Here is a 16,296-nt window from a genome sequence, read left to right as displayed (position 1 = left end):
AACAACATACATTTGAGTTTTGACTTCACATCCTTCAGAAAATGTATGATGACTCAATTCCCGTTACACTAACAACTTTCTAAGTTTAAAAGAGCAATGTTTAAAATCTGTTTCTATTTTTAGACCTTTGTCCCCCTTTATTTTCGGCTGTGTCCAAATTTCTTGCACTAAGAGATTGAGAGGTATGATACAGTGCTTAGGATTTTACATTAAAAATAAATGTTTTATTTTTAACATTTAAACTGTAGCAAACTGCTCACTACAATGGAGCAAGCAGTTGCCACACTTTGTACTTTGCACAGAACACTACAGAGCTCAGGTTTTAATAATAAAAAAAGAATTGTTTTACAATGTAGAAAATGCTTGCTACAGTCTAACAAAGGGACCACAAATGGAGTGATATGGTTTGACCGTAAATGCAGTACCAGCTTTTAAAAGCTGGTACACATTAAAAAGCAATCAGGATCAGTTGATTGTGACCCCTCAATATTTTGTACCCAGGGCAGTTGTCCCTCTTTCCCTATCCTAGCTATGTTACTATCCCAGGAAGCCAACTAAATAGCATGAAGCATGCACTAACAGGACCACAAGAGTCACTATTTAACCATAGCCTTCAGTCAGGGCTTGTGCCAGATGAATGGAGAACTGCAAGGACGGGCCTTCTATGGACCCCTGAAACTAAAGAGCAGTTAGTCTGACTAGTCTCATATGCAAAGCCATGGAAAGAATTATCATGGAAATGATTAATAAAGACATTGGAAAGCTCCAACTGGATCCAACCCAGTTTGGTTTATTCAAGGGAAAATCATGCCTACTCAGTGTGATAGACTTCTTCTAGACAGTCACCAATGCAATAGATGATGGTAAAATGGTGCATAGTGCCTACCATGATCTGGCTAAGGCATTTGATGCAATGTCCCCTCAGGCATTGCATGCAAACTAATATAATTAGGCAATATCCCCTGTGTTACATGCTGGATGGTCACCTGGCTGTCAAATAGGACCAAGGAAGTTAGAATAGGGGAGTCCATCTCTACAAAGAGGACAGTCACTAGTGGAATCCCTCAGGGCTTACTGCAGGTCCTCTCCCTTTTGGTGCCTACTTCTCGGAAGGCAACGCCAACATCAAGGGCCTATGACTAACCAGGTTTGCAGATGATTGCAAACTGTGACCAGTTTAAGAATCCCCAAAAAATACTAATTTCCTCTAGGAAGGGTTAATACAGACAAATAACTGGTGTTGTGCACATGGTTTAAAACTCAGTGCAAAGAAATGCATAAGAGTAACCTTTGTGAAGTCAGCTTCTGCAGGAAGCTACCTTATTGATAACACACACCTAAGTGTAGACATGGTAGTCAGGGATTTGGGGATATATGTAGACAGTAATCTAGCAATCAGATAACATGTGTCTAAGGTAGTAAGGAAGTCATCCCATGTTTCACATCTTATACAATGGAATCTAGCTCCAAGGATGTTATTGTTCCACTGTACTCAGCCTTCATGCCCCCTTCAGTATGTACCTTACCAGGCACATGTAACAACTGGAATGTTCACAGAGGTTCCTCATAAAAAGAATGCAGGGCTTTAACAATGTGTCCTATGTGAATCACCTCAAAGCCCATTCCTTATACTCCTACAGACTGTTGAGGGGTGGTCCATGTCTATTATACAAGGAATCCCAGGATCCCAGTCTGATGGACCTCTTGTATATCTGCAAAACAAGCAGCATCAGAACTACCCAAGTCATGGACTTAACTTTGCTTGCGACATATATAGGACATGTTAGAGGGATAGGTATGTGTCTCAAGGAATATCAGTTGTCTGGAACAGGCTTCCCATCCATGAAAAGCAGATTTCTTCATATCCCTATTCAGGCATAACCTGGAGTAGATGGGAAATCAGAAATTCACTCCTGGTCTGTCACCTATGTATGTAATGTACAGAGGCAACCTGTAAATGTTTCCACACTTAATGCCCTGGTTTACACATACTCCTAAAAATACCCTCTAGGGCACCAAACTTGGATATATTTGGGATAAAGGGTTAGGCTTAAAAATGCACTTATGGTCATAAGCCTAGTATAACCTAAGACAAACAGTTGATTCTGTTAGTTTCACTCCCATCCTACAGTTTGTACTACTGTACTGCTGAAAACAGTAAAGCAGTGTAGGTAGCAAATCAGCAAATTATACAGGACAAGTCCACCTGTCTTTCCAGATTAGAGACAGCAGCATACTGTCACACTGTAGAAGAAAACAGTTCATTCCATTTTCTCAAGATTTAAGGTAAAAATGGGCTTTCTTGTGCTCAGAATACTCTTTTAATCCTCCACAGAAGTTAAAAAGGCTTCTTTCCACATGCTAGACTACTCTATCTGACTTCTTCAGTACCATTCTCCACCCGGGTTTCTTGGGTAAGGTTCTTCTAGCCCTCTCCCCAGGAACCTGGAATCTCCCTATCTGTACTCCTAATATGCAGCTCAAGGGAGGCTGCTTTCAATTGGTCACCCAGGATGCATGCTTCTTTCTGAGCTTGTCTTTCTACATGGAATGTTCAGTGTTTCTCCTTCAATAACCTGTCCCCACCTCATTTGCTATTTATATAATAGAAATATCTCTGGGTGCTGCCAGCATGTAATAACTGTGTTATATTTGCTACAAATGGAAAATAGTTCCATATATGTATTTACATACATACTCACATAATATTTATACATTGTTTATATATATATATTCTTGAACTTACATTTTAGTAGAAAAAAGAGTAATAAAGTTTTCCATATCTGAAAGTGCAAAGAGCACAATATATTACTGGCCACTTTTCCTAAGCAGTACTTTTTATGCTCATGATATGCATTACTGCTGCAGTAGCCTTAGCTATATGGGTTATATTCTGCCAAGGATAGAACAGCCAGCCTGATTCCAAAGCTTCAGAACACCTTACATGCATATAACCTGTCAAGCAGCTTAAGCTGAGATGATTAAAAGACAAGTTCAGATGCAAAGCTCTTTGGAACTTTCCTGCCGCCAAAGACTATGCTTCTCTTAGGCATTTGAGGATCAATAGATGGTTTGTGCTTTCCTTTGCTGGGCAAACAAGTTCCCTTTAGGGGAAAAAACTTCCAAGTTATTAATTGTCTTGTTTTACTATTTTCCTTTTCAGGAACATTATTTTAAAGCTAGAAGTGTTGCATTTTAATGGAGTGTCATGAGACTGTAACATACTTTTAAACGTAGCACTAATTTTTATCTGTCAGTTTAAAAGTAATCTAAAGTAACTGAAAAAATGTTTATATGTGGAGAAATTGTGTTTATTTTTCTTTTGTGGGATTGTGATGGTGCTTTAAACTGCTTTTACTATATTTTTTCTGTCAAAAAAGTAACTTTTGTGGACTGGTAGTGTTTACAGGCAATTGCTGCTTGTCTTTCCTGGGAAAGAGGTGCCATTTTCGATTTGACCATGGAGAAGAAAAAGTTAAACTAACAGCTTTTACTACAACAGCAGGCTGGAAATTTGCCTCAGCTACGAGTGGGTGAGTCTACTGTGGCCATTTGCTGAACTTCAGACCATTCATCTTTTACCCCAGATCCCTATGGTGTAGCACCTACAGCCACTATGGACCAAGGGTTAGCCACATCCTCTAAAGTTGTTGATGTTCACTAAGTGAGCAAAGGAGAATTACTCTTGTTAGTCCTGGGAGAGGAAACAGGGAAGCTATCCCTGTTGTTTCAGAATGCTGTGCCCATCACTAGGGAAGCAGCTGCTGCCATTAATTATATGGTTGGACCCATTTTTTCTGTCAAAAAGGAACATAAAACCAAGTATGTATCTACTCTTCCTCAAGTTTCTTTGCTTACAAGTTTGGCTCAAGGTTTAATTTAGTATATTGCTCCTTCTGGTAAAAGAAGGAGGGATTCCTCTTTTCCTAAAGAGATTCAAGATTCTGAATCTCAACAGGAAGATGCAGGGATGGATACAGGGTATTTTCCTCAGATTTCTGATTCAGACACAGACGAGAGCTTAGAGTCTGATTCTCCCTGTGGGGGTTTCTCTTTCTCTGAGATTATTACTATAATGTGCCATTATATTCAGAGGGAGAAAACTGAGGCATCTCGGCCCCTCAGAAAATAGTATGAATTGCTAAAGAATGATCTTCCAGAACCTACACCCATACCTTCTGTTCTGTCTGCTTCATGGGATGTTTGTTTTATTGCCTGCAGTTTTCCTGATAATGAGCCATTGCCCCTAAAAGGGCAGATAGGCTGTATAAAGTTCCTTATCCTTTTAATTTTTATACACTATTCCCAAACCTGACTCAGAAGCTACAGCTTTAGTTAATTCCACTGCTACTAAGCACTTATTTAATTCCAATCCTACTCTTTCTGTTAAGGATGGTAAAGTTATTGATCAGTATGGGGAAACGTATTATACTGTAACTTTAACTTTAAAAATGTTGAATTGCAAAATAGTTTAAAATTTGTTCTGACAAATTAAGGAATGTTTTATCTGCAGTTTCTTCTTGGGAGGAAAAATCTGCTTTAAATAACACAGTTTCTTCTATTGCACAGCTCACTACACATTGTTTGCAGTGTGTGTGAATGATACTGTTGATGTTTACTCCACAGCTATGGCCACTGATACTGTTTAAATGAGTTTGCATGGCTGCATTCTCAAAACCTCCAAGATTATGTTTAAAACAAGGTTTTAAATTCTCCCTTAGAGATAGATTTAGTGTTTGGCCTCTCTAGTGCAGAGGTGATCAAAAAGTGTGATGAAAGGGGCAAGCTGTAAGATTTTTCAGCCCTGTTTTTCAAAATTGCCAAAGGGATTTTCTATCTTCTCATCAAATTTTGGCAAAAACAGATTAAACAGTTCCAGCAAAATTCAGGTAAGCATATGTTTAAAAGAAGTCTTGATCCTCCCAAAACCACAGGCAGTCCAACAAGTCTGAAAGAATATTCAAGTGGCCTTGTGACCCTCTTTCACCCTGGCCACTGTTGTCTTCCAGAAAGTCTGAATCTCCATTTTTCTCTTTGGGTTCAGATTGTTTCAGACAAAAGGGTTCTTAAAAATCATTCATCGAGATTACAGATAGCAGTGGGAGGAATTTCCTCCTTTCCAAGGGATCATTCCTAATCCTCCACATCAGACTCTTTTCTTTCTACCTGTTCTTCATTAAATGCTGTCCCAAGAAGTAACAGAACCTGTTCTTCCTTCTAGGTGGGGAAGGGAATTTATTCAACGATGTTCCTGGTGCCAAAGAAAGAAAATGCTTGGAGACCAGTTCTGGATATTTGTTTTTTGTAATTGTGTTTGTGATAGTGCCCAAATTCAAAATGATGTCACTTCCACAACCTGTTACCGCCTTTTCCTTTTTCAAGATTCCTGGAAACACTAGACTTAAAAAGATGGTTTTCATCACATTCTTATTCGTCTAGACTTCAGACATTTATTAAGGTTTTGTGTGTCTGGATCACATTATCAGTTCTCTGCCTTACCCTTTGGACTGTCCACTGCATCATGACTGTTCACAAAGTGCCTAGCTCCAGTTATAGCTCATTGCAGGTGAAAGGATACCCATACATTTCTGTATTTAGATAATTTGCTTATCTTTGCAGAGTCTTTTTCAAAGCCTCAGGAATCTCTCTTGGCTTAGAAATCTCTTACACAAGCTGGGATTCCAAGAGAACATTCAAAAGTCTTCCTTGACTCCATTACACAGAATTGTGTTCCTGGGATGCCAACTAGACACCTCAGTTCAAAGAACTTTTCTTCTACAGAAAAAGTAGATATTTTTCCGTGGTGTTCCACTCACACTTCAGTCACTGTGAGGGAATACATCAGGATTTTTGGTCTCATGGCATCTATGATTCTTATGATACCCCTGGCAAGAATCCACATGAGAAAGATACAATGGTATTTGAAATCTCTTTAGTACCAGCATAAACACCATTTATCTTTTCAAATCCCAGTACTGGGGTTTGTCAGAAAAGAGATCTTTTCATGGAGACAACAGATATCCTTGAATCCAGGTCTCTCCTTCTTCCTCCTTGCTTCAAAGCAGTCAGTCATCACAGACAGTTCAAACTTTGCTTAGGGACCACTTGCAGGAGAGATTAATGTGGAGGGTTGTGAGATACCAAGGACAGATGCAAGCACATAAACATGGGTCTATATTAGTTTGCCGAAGTCACTCTTCAGCAAACACACATTCATTGACCCGTATTCAGCAAAAATCACTTCTATGATCTTCTAAATCTATTCAACGGGGAATGATAATACTGTCGGTATGTATAGATGTGGGAAATGTTCTGTATGTTGTTGTTGTTGTTGTTGTGTCTTTCGGCTTATCCCGGTTAGGGGTAGCCACAGCGGAACTCCAGTCCACTAATGTTTGGTAGTGGATTTTTACGTGCCGAGTTACCAGCCCTGATGCACAACCTTGAATGAAAGCATGCCCATTCACGCATGCCTCCACACAGAAGATGCTCTAGCTGAGAATCGAACGTGACAACATCTTGCTGTGAGGTGACAACGCTACCATAGCACCACTACCGTGGGTACTAAGGTTAAAAATTTGCATGGTGAGAGGAATAATGGCAAGGTTTATTTTGCCAAGGAGAAATTTAATCGCAACTCATGTGAAGTGATTTATATCCTCGGATGTAATTGTTCCAATACCTTGTGGTATATAGGGCAGACCACAAGACAGGTTAAGGTTCGAATTTTGGAACACATTGGGGATATTAGAAAGAAGAATTTGGATAGCCCTGTGGCCAACCATTTTGTATCTTTGCATCAAGGGCAAATGGGGGGTTTGATCTTTAGTGTATTCACATGACCTAAGGGTCATAATGGTAATTTTAAAAGGGAATTGAACAAACTTGAATTTAGGATGATAGTTATCATACATTAAGTCCCAGGGGGATGAACTTAGGTAGCAATATGACCTTGTAGTAACCATAATTAAATTTTGGAATAAGTAGAGTAAAAATAAAATTACCACACAAAAAGAAGAAACTGGTCTCACCACGACAAACTTTGAAATAAAACTCCTTAGTCCTTGATGCAAAAGTAGATTTAAAACTTTGTATCTTTATTCCATGTAACCAAAAAGTTGATAAGCGCTTTCGCATAGATACAACTATGCTTCTTTTTGTGTGAATTTCAGTTTGGGACTTGTGAAATTTGGTCTCTCAACAGAACAGTTGCATCTTTTAGTTTGTGTTGTAAAAATAAAATTACTTAGGAAAGTGAATTATTTGAATTTTTATGATGAATCATTTATAAAATAAAATAATCAAAAATTTACTATGTGATGTATATTAGTTCCTATTTTTGAGTCGTTCATAGCTGCACTATGTAGTTGCACTTTAAAGGAATCAGCTTTTTGTGTAAAAAATATATAATTGATTGATTGGTTAATTGTATATAATTAATTGTTTTTTTGGTATATAAGGATGTGATTTTTTGAAATAAATTGTTCCATTGATGGTGAATGGCCGAGGTACCAGAACGTATGATCGTACAATAAAAGAACATTTACATTTTTGGAGCATTGTTCATCTCTGGTTTTCCTTTGATGTACTAACTGATGTATCTGATTTTTTTAGGTTATCATAGATTTTAGGGCTGGATTTAGTTATAGTCTATGATAAGTTTTAAAGAGCACTGAGGAAATTGTAGATTTGTTTATAAGTAATTTATTTATGGTAAGCCATATGCATGTCTGTTGGAAGTACATTTGGAGATTGACTTATATGGACTCGGTAATTGGAATAACAGGGTGCAGCATAACTGATCCATGTAAGATTTTGTGTTTTAAAAGTACCTGAGATAATATGCCAGTTGCCACTGCACATAAAAATGATCTGTTAACAAGACATTTTTGGAATGAAGCTGTGGCTTCTCCTCAATGCTCTCTTTATGTTGGTGAATATACTTCTAGAAAGCTGGACAGTTTTCATTGCCAAGTGATTATGATCTGAAACTGTATATATAGCAGAAATTGTAATGGAGCTTTCTCAAAATCAATGCTGGGATCATCTAATATGCTGTATTACTTTATACATTCATTTATTCATTAATAGGGCATTTTATCAAATGTTATGATGACAGGACAGAGAAGTGAAATTGGTCTGTATTCTTTGTCAGAGAGAGGTGTATGAGATTTTTGAGATAGAATTACTTGGAGTTCTTTTGAATTGTTCTTGGATGATACTGAAGTTAATGATTGATTAAAAATATGTGCTAGAAACGTGGTTATCTAGCCTGGAAATAAGTGATGGATGGATTGATATATAGCACTAGGCTTACCATGTGCATCTTATCTCATTTTTAGAGGAGCTGATGTTTTAGCAGAGACTGATTTGAATTAGAATGGGGGAGCTAAACTGGTGGTCTGAGAGGATATTGCTGATGATGGGAGGTTAGAGGTAGGTTGTTTGCTGAAAAACAGGGTTCGGGGAAAATAAAAATGTAATTGGCTGTAGGAGTCTGCTTAGAATCCGTGGAGGTGTTTGTAATATACTTGACAAGTCCTTCACTATTGTTCTATCTAACAGATGCTGCTATGATTTAGTTTGTTATCTGTGCTGAACATGCCCTTTAATATTTTCCAAAACTTTTCTAAATCGGATACTAAGACTGATAGCTTATTTCTTAAATAATTGGATTTTGCATCTTTTATCTCAAGTTTGCACTACTGCAACTATTTTAGAATGTGGTTATGGTCCTAGGTGGCTATGCATTTCTTCCATTCTGTGTGTTTCTTTTACATGGATTGTTAGCTTTTTTTAAGTTCAGTGGTTAAAGAGGAGTAGGGTTTTTCCATGAAATCTTTTCTGTGTTAGGTGGTATGCACAGGAAGTAACACAAGAGGTGAGGAAGGGTGAATATCCTGATATGCTGGTGTTTAGCCTGTAGCAGTAAATTATGAGACTAGTTTGTCTTTTTTGATACTGAGATGGAATGGTGGAGTATGGTTTTATTTTGCACAATTGGGCATTTTTATGCTCTCACTGCTCCTATTGGCAAGTGTTCATTAATTGCAAATGACATTATCACACAGTGTCACATTCCTCCCAAAAAATAAACTGAAATGACAGACATTACATCATATATAACTGTATTTTTTAATGCATTGGAATATCTGCCATAGCACTGACAATGCTTGTGGGAATAAACAGTCTTTGAAGCCTGTGAATCCTTTTTAAACTATGGAATTATTTACAAAACATAAAAGAAAATTATCTCCCAACTTAACTTTGGGAAAGGAAACCAAAAGAACAGTTTCACGTTCACTATCAGTTTCAGCCCATAAGCTCCAGACTCTACCAACAATTTAGAATGCAGTCTGTTTGCTCGAACTGTTCACTTCTATAAAATACATTACTTACGAGCACTTTAAGCACTTCAAATAGCCATCTGTATCATAAGATAATGGCATAGTTATGCTTTAGCATAATCAGCTCTGCTCATCACAACAGTAGAAGTATTTTTTCTGATTTCTGCATCGGCATTCTATAACATCAGAGTGAAAATGTCTCATTACAAACAAAATCATAGAACACCAAATGTGCAAGCACAGAGATTCCTGGATCTTGAAAACATAAACTGCCTGGACCAGATTGTCAATGCACTGACCAGGGGTGTAATCATACTGGATGTTGTCCTCACTAATATGGGATAGTGCTGCACACCTCCTAGTGTAATGCAGTTACTGGCAAGGTCAGACCACAAAATGGTTTCCTTTGAAGTTAAAATAAAACCTGTAACCCAAGCTAACCCTGCAATGTTCAAGATCTACTCTAAAGCTAACTTTCAAGCCCCCCATAAACCCTGAGAACACTGCTGCTTATGTGGAAATGTTCACAGAAACCCTACACAAACATGTTAGTAACTGCTTAGAAGCAGCTGTACCCACCAGGAAGAAGTACAGAACTAACTCAAAAAACAACCCACCCTGGTGGAATCACAACATCAATAGGCTGTATAACAAAAGGAAGAAAATCATGGCAAAAATTAGGAGGTGCAGCACCCAGCAGGATAAAAGCATTCTTATCAAACTAAACAAACAACTCAGGGGGACTAAAGCAATTTGAGGTAAATGTGACCTCCCAGGCAAAGGACATCTACTAGGCATTCTTTATAAATGTCCGCATTCTCAAGGGCAATACCCAGCTGTGTGTGGAGCTCATTGTTAATGGACACACCTATACTGAGCAAACCTACTTGCCACAAGCTCAGCCCCAACTTTACTCCGGTCTTACCTCCACCTCCACTCAGGAAATACCATTAAATGTAAATCCCCTTGCTATCACTAGAGAACAGCTCCTTAATGCTATCTCTAACACTAAACACACTGCATCAGTGGGCCCAGACAATATCCCAAGATGCCTTCTAAATAGCAAGAAGATTGGCCTATCAACGAATTGCTATTTAACAGTAGCCTCCAAGCAGGCTTCATGCCTCATGAATAGAGAACAGCAACATTCCAGCATTCATCCCTCTAACAAAGGTAGGCTAGCTACAGACCCATAAGTCTCACTAGTCGCATATGCAAACCATGAAAAAAATACCATGGAAATGATCAATAACAACATAGGAAATCTCCAGACACTGGACCCAACCCAATTTGGTTTCACTAAGGGCAGGTCATGATTACTCAACCTGGTGGATTTCTTTGTGAAAGTCACCAAATCAATGGATTAGGGCAAAGCAGTTTATACTGCCTACCTTGACCTGGCCAAGGCATTTTGCACAAAACTGCACTTGGACATTGTTGAGATACTCAAGAGGTTAGATATAAACCCTTATGTCACCCAGTGGATAGCCAGCTGGCCGACATATAGGCCTCTGGAAGTTAGAATTGGGGAGTTCACCTCTACAAAGAGGCCAGTTACAAGCAGAGTCCCTCAAGGATCAGTCCTAGGACCACTTCTTTTTGACACTTAGCTCTCTGAAGTCAAGGACATATCATTGACTACATTTGTGGATTGCAAATTAGGAGCAGTCATAGAATCCCCCAGTAACACAAATGTTCTCCAGAAAGGGTTGACATAGACAAATAACTGGTGTCAGAACCATGAATTAAAACTAAGTGCAAAGAATTGCATAATAGTACCCTTTGAGAAGTCATCCATCCCTAGTAACTATCATATTGACAACACACCCCTAAGAGTTGACCCAGTAGTCAGGGACTTGGGGTCACAAATAGATATTACTCTAGCCTTTGACCATCATGTGTCTACAGAAGTGAGGAACTCATTCTGTGTTGTGCAACTTACAAACAAAGGTATGGCATCTAGGTCCAATGTGGTCATTCTTTCACTGTATATGGTATTCATCAGACCTATCATAGAGTGCAATGCCTCCCTTTGTATGTACCTAACCAGGCACTCCCAACAATTCAAATGTCCACAAAAGTTCCTCATTAAAGGAATACAGAATGTAAGTAATGTGTCCTGTGTAGAAGGCGTCAAGGCCCTTATCTCTGTATTCTGTCTCCTGCAGGCTGTTGGGGCAGACTTATGCCTGGCATACAAGGCATTGTCAGACCCCACCCTGATGTACCTCCTGCATATCCTCAAAACAAGCAGCACCAGAATTACCCATTCTAAAGACTTAAACAAACCTTGCCTATGATATAAATAGGACCTGCTGGAGAGACAGGTATGTGTCCCTGAGGCTACTCCTTCTCTGTAAACGGCTCTCCATCCATGTGAAGCAGAGTTGTTCCCTAGCCCACCTCAAGTATAACTTGGACAGTTGAATGGGAATCAGGAAATTCATCCTTGGTTTAGCACCTATGGCTCTAATAGACACAGGCAGCCTGTAAATGTTCATCTCCCAAACTCCTACTTACACTTATCAAGGATATCAGAACTTTTCAGTGATTTGGGATGCATGACTAAGCTTAAAAAGGCCTTTGCCATCATTAGCCTAATACACACATATGCACCTCTGACCCTATGAACATCCAGATAACTTTCTTAAGATGTGTTTGTCCATCTCGGTCAATAATGTATAATTACTGCTGCTAATACTTCAGTTAAACTGCCTAGATCTGGCTGTTCTGAATTAATTATAATGGAAATTCGTCTTTCTGCATGTTCTCCTTCAGTAAATACTTCACATCTCATTTCATTTTTGATCTACCAAGCTGGAAAATATAAGTCCAGCTGTAATATATACAGCAGCCAAAACCTAAGATTGCTTTCCAAGCACAGTGAGTATGTTAAATGACCCTCTCCCAAGTGTAGAACCACCTGATCTAGCTTCAGTGGGGGCGGAGTGGGTATGTCTGGGGAATCTTTAATTTAAAAGGTTAAAGGCACAACGCTGACTTACTTAATTTTGGATTGCAGTCATTCTGCCAATGTAGTCATTATAGCTGGACATGGCCAATCACTCAAAAAAATGTCCATTTCAGAGATAGTATTTAAGTGTGATAAGAGCACACTTAACTTCCCTTTCTATTCCTAAATGCTGCCTTTATGCATTGCTAAACATATAACAAATCTAACAGATGGGATATTTGTCTTCCTAGGCATTATGTAGCAGACAACTATGTCTGCCTGAGAGCCATCTGTGAATACAATAGACTGTTTAGGGAACCCGGGAACCAGTAACACAGGCCATTCCATTGATAATTCTAGTAAACACCACTGGTAAACCTTAAAAAAAAATCACATGGTTACTAACAACACCAAGGGCATCACTTCTTAACTGCTATAACTTCAAGTTTCTACATTGATCTCAATCTCCACCATTAGCAGAAAAACTCCACCTAAAGGAACACAGTTACATATTCTGCTCATGTGCAGATAATACACTCTCAATTGTCAGGCCCAGTTTTAAAAAGGTTATGTAGGAGAAAAAGCTTTTTCAAAATTGCTCCAACATCAAATAACTACCTTCCTCAAATCTTACAGAAGTTGTTAGGTTCCAGAAAGACCTTACTAAACTTCGCTGCTAGGAAAACCAATCCAAATGCTTTGACGTTGTCTAGGTTCTCAACTAAAACAACACACGTCTCCCTCCACTATTTATCCACACTGCAGGACGATTATGTGTGACTTACTTGTTATACCTCTGATGTAGGAATGTTTGTATTGCACACATCATATAGCAGCCACATTATCTTTGAGTTACTTCTTAGGTTCATAGGTTCATAGATTCATACTAGGCTATCTGCCCGAGGGCATTTACAAGCCTAGCCCATAGTTTTGTGGCTTACGCCACCCCTTTAGTATGGGGAACTATACCCATTATTTTGCTGTGCCTCTGTTGAGCAGTGACACTGAGGTAATCCCTGGGGTATATCTGCGATCTCCCATCCATTGGTCAAGATTTCTCTTGAACAAGGCCAGCGAGGTGCTCTGCCTCACATATACCAGGATTTTATTCCACAGCATAGGGAGTCTTTGGGTGATGAATCTATCCCTCCAGCATGTCCTATTAATAGCCGTGTCGAGGTTTAAGTCTCCGCCCTTGTGGCTCTGACAGATCTAGATTTTTGAGGTGAAGCATATTCATCAAATCTGGGTTTGACATGGCCTTGTATGTTAGGCAAAGGTCACCTCTGAGCAAGCGGTGGCGACTGAATAGAGCTGGAGTTCTTTCAGTCGGGCAGCATAGGACAGATGTTTGAGACCCTTTATCCTTTTGGTGAGGAACTTTTGTGGCCTCTCCAGCTGCTGCAAGTGTCGGGTCAGATACATTCGAATGGGGCATTGTACTCAATCATTGGTCTGATGAGTGATGAGTATAGGGAGACTATGACCTCCCTTGATCTAGATGAGAATCCCTTCATGATAAGGTGGGCAATGTAGAAGGTCTTCCTAACTACTTTAGCTACATGGGTGTCGAATGACAGACTACTATCAACCTGGGTCCCCAGGTCCCTGATAACTTCTTCTGTACTCAGTGGATTGCCACCTATTTGGTAGCTAGGGGTAACCTTGTTTTTCCCGAAGGGTATGACTATGCATTTTTGGCATTTAACTTTAGGCCATGGCTCTGGCACCAGTTATCCGTTTCTGTGAGACCCTTCTGAAGGATATCTGTGTCAGATGTGTTTTCTACTATGGCGCCCAGTTTGCAGTCATCTGCAAACTTTGTCAGCCATAACCCTCCTGTGTTTGCTTGTACTGGAAAAGTAGATGCCAAACAAGAGTGGGCCCAGGACTGAGCCCTGTGGTACACCACTTGTGACAGGCTTTGAGTCTGACATGGCGCCAGCAACTCTGACCCTGTGGGTTCTGTCACTCAGCCAGTTTGCAACCCATCTTGTGATGTATGGGTTAACATTTAAGCTGATGAGTTTTTCAATGATACCTGAGTGGGGTATTGTATCAAAGGCCTTCGCCAGATCGAGGTAGGCTGTATGGACTGCCTTTCCCTCATCAATGGCTTTGGTGACTGTTTCGAAAAGTCAACCAAGTTTAGAAGGCATGATCTGCCTTTGACAAAGCCAAACTGGGATGGATCCAAAGTCTGCAAATTCCCTATGTCTTTATTTATGAGGTCCATTATGATCCTCTCCATGGCTTTGCAGATAAGGCTTGTCAAGCTAATGGGCGGTAATTTCCAGGGTCGGTGGAGGCACCGCCTTTGTGAAGTGGGACCACAGTTGCAGTGCACCACTCCTGGGTACGTATCCAGAGGTAAGACTATGATTAAACAGCTGTCCTAGCTGTGGGTTTAATTCCTCGTTGAGTTCGTGGAGCACACAGCCGGGGACACCATCAGGTCCCATGGATGCTGTGTTTTTGCTTTGGAGAGCAGTTCTCACATGGGCGTTGGAGATGTTTGGGGGCTGCAATCGCTTGGTATAGATATCTCTCCTTTTGGGGAGGGGAGAAGTTTGCACTGAACCTGTCAGCCAGTATGTTGGCAATGTCTGTAGGATCAGTAATCTTCACATCATTTTGAACTAGTTCTGAGCATATCTGGGAGTTTCCTTCCAGGTTTCTAACATAGCTAAAGAAGGCCTTATGATTGTCTTTTGAGTCTTTAGCTATTTTTCTCTCAAAATTTGCTTTGGATGATTTTATGAGAGCTCTTAGTTTTTTACTTATAGTGATCAAGGGTGTCTTACCTTTTAAGGATTTTGCTCTATCTTGTAGTAGCTTCCTCCTTTTGTTGTAGAGTTTGTTTATGGCTGGGGTCCACCAGAGTGGACGCTTGCCTTTGGTACAAAGAGTCTTTGTTTTGCTTGGGATTGCCTTATCCATGCAGTCCTGCAGGTGCTGGTAGAAGGCATTTGTAAGTGATTCAGCGGCTTGAGTACTGTTTTCCGTCGGCTCGGGGGCCTTAAAGGAGACCACACTAGTCTTTAGAAGTGTGAAGTCAGCTTTCGAGAAGTTCTTTACTGTGGTCTTTTTTATTTCAGGTGGGGGTGGGATGAGGACCTCCAGCGAGATTAGTTTGTGATCTGATCTCACCAGTGAGGGGTATACTTCCGGTGTTGAACATTGTGCTCCCATGTTCGTGATGATGAGATCAAGTATGTTTTCTCCTCTTGTGGGGATGGTGACTAGTTGTTCCATGGTGTTTGAGTTTATGAATTCCAGGAACTTTTGGGCTAGGGTGTTTGGGCTTGAGTAGTGTTCCCAGTCTATGTTAGGGTAATTGAAGTCACCTAGTATGATGGTGTTTGGTGATACATTTATCCCCTCTAGTGTTTTCAGGAAGGCCATGATGTTTCTGCTGTCTGAATTAATATATCTATTCTACTGCCATAACAGTTAACAGGCAATAAAACTATTGTAATGACTTGATATAAATAGTTAGGAAGATAATGTATCAATACTAATGTGTCAGCTGATTGTTGTATGTAAATCTACCTGCAATTTCATGTGCTTGAAATTCTATTTGCTATGTTGGTACCTTTTTACCTGGGTTGGGGCTGAAAATGGTCCTTGCACCAGCCCGCCCACTTGATTAACAAATATACAAACAAACTAATAAATAAATATATATAGTAAATAAATGGTAGAATCTGCCACTAACTTTTGGTTAGGTCCAAATAGGAATGAAACCTTGCTTTTCCCAACTTTTCAACTAGTTTGCCCATTTGGCACATGAACTAGGAATCTAATCTAGAAATGCCATTTAGTTTTCTGTGGTCACTACAAAATATTATTCATCCATTAGACTTGGAGATCAGCACAGTGAGGCTGTTCCTCTCACTGTGGGACACTTTCATGACCCGAATGATTAAGCAATATCTTTATATTTCTTTAACTGATTGCCATCAGGACTCTTGTGTCTGGCAGGGCTTTAGATTA

The sequence above is a fragment of the Protopterus annectens genome, chromosome 1.part1 (genome assembly GCF_019279795.1).
Source record: "Protopterus annectens isolate FY-2018-M chromosome 1.part1, PAN1.0, whole genome shotgun sequence".
Taxonomy (NCBI): domain Eukaryota; kingdom Metazoa; phylum Chordata; order Ceratodontiformes; family Protopteridae; genus Protopterus; species Protopterus annectens.
Note: the sequence above shows the minus strand (reverse complement) of the source record.